Consider the following 733-nt stretch of genomic DNA (forward strand, 5'->3'; position numbering starts at 1 on the left):
CCCCCCTCTTTTTTTTTTTTTTTTTTTCATCCTCCATGCCCACTCTGGTTCCTCCCAGCCAGCCCTCTGCACTATTCCTACTCCGGTCTATAGAGCTGGTGGTCCAGCCTCACTGTCAGCCACCATTCTCTGACATCTCACAGCCCCAAGGCCTCACAGCAGGGACAGTGCAACAGAAGCACCCCAGGACTGTCCTTGGGCACTGGGTGTGTTAGAGTCCCACCCTTCCTGCTCTGCATGCTCCAGGTTCAACCATGTAGTTGCTGCCACACACGGAGCTCTGGCCCACAGATTCCGACCCCTCTGTGTTTCCAATTTTAACATTAGCAAGCTTTAGGTGTAATTATAAGTCCTCTCATTAAGCCCTAAGGATCCTATTTGTTTTTCTAGGAGGCAGGAATGTAATGGGCAGGCTCGCTCTATTCTCCTCTGACTGGAATTACTGTTAGGGTACCAAGTTGGCAATGGAATCCAAAAACTACAGGTATTTAACCTGGTAACCTACCTATGGATGTGCATTATTGATGTGATTACACCCCAAAACTGCCACAAACCAATGGAAATACATTTTCAGAACAGCCATTTTTTCTGATTTTTCTCACATGTGTTTGGAAATATCCATTAAGCCAATGGAAATGTGTAGGCACTTACTAAATGCTCTAACTTGACAGTCCATAAAATGTTCTCTAGCAATTTAAGTGCTTACTCAATGCCATTTATAATCAGAAAAGGG

The sequence above is a fragment of the Tupaia chinensis genome, unplaced genomic scaffold (genome assembly GCF_000334495.1).
Source record: "Tupaia chinensis unplaced genomic scaffold, TupChi_1.0 Scaffold000414_1, whole genome shotgun sequence".
NCBI lineage: Eukaryota > Metazoa > Chordata > Mammalia > Scandentia > Tupaiidae > Tupaia > Tupaia belangeri.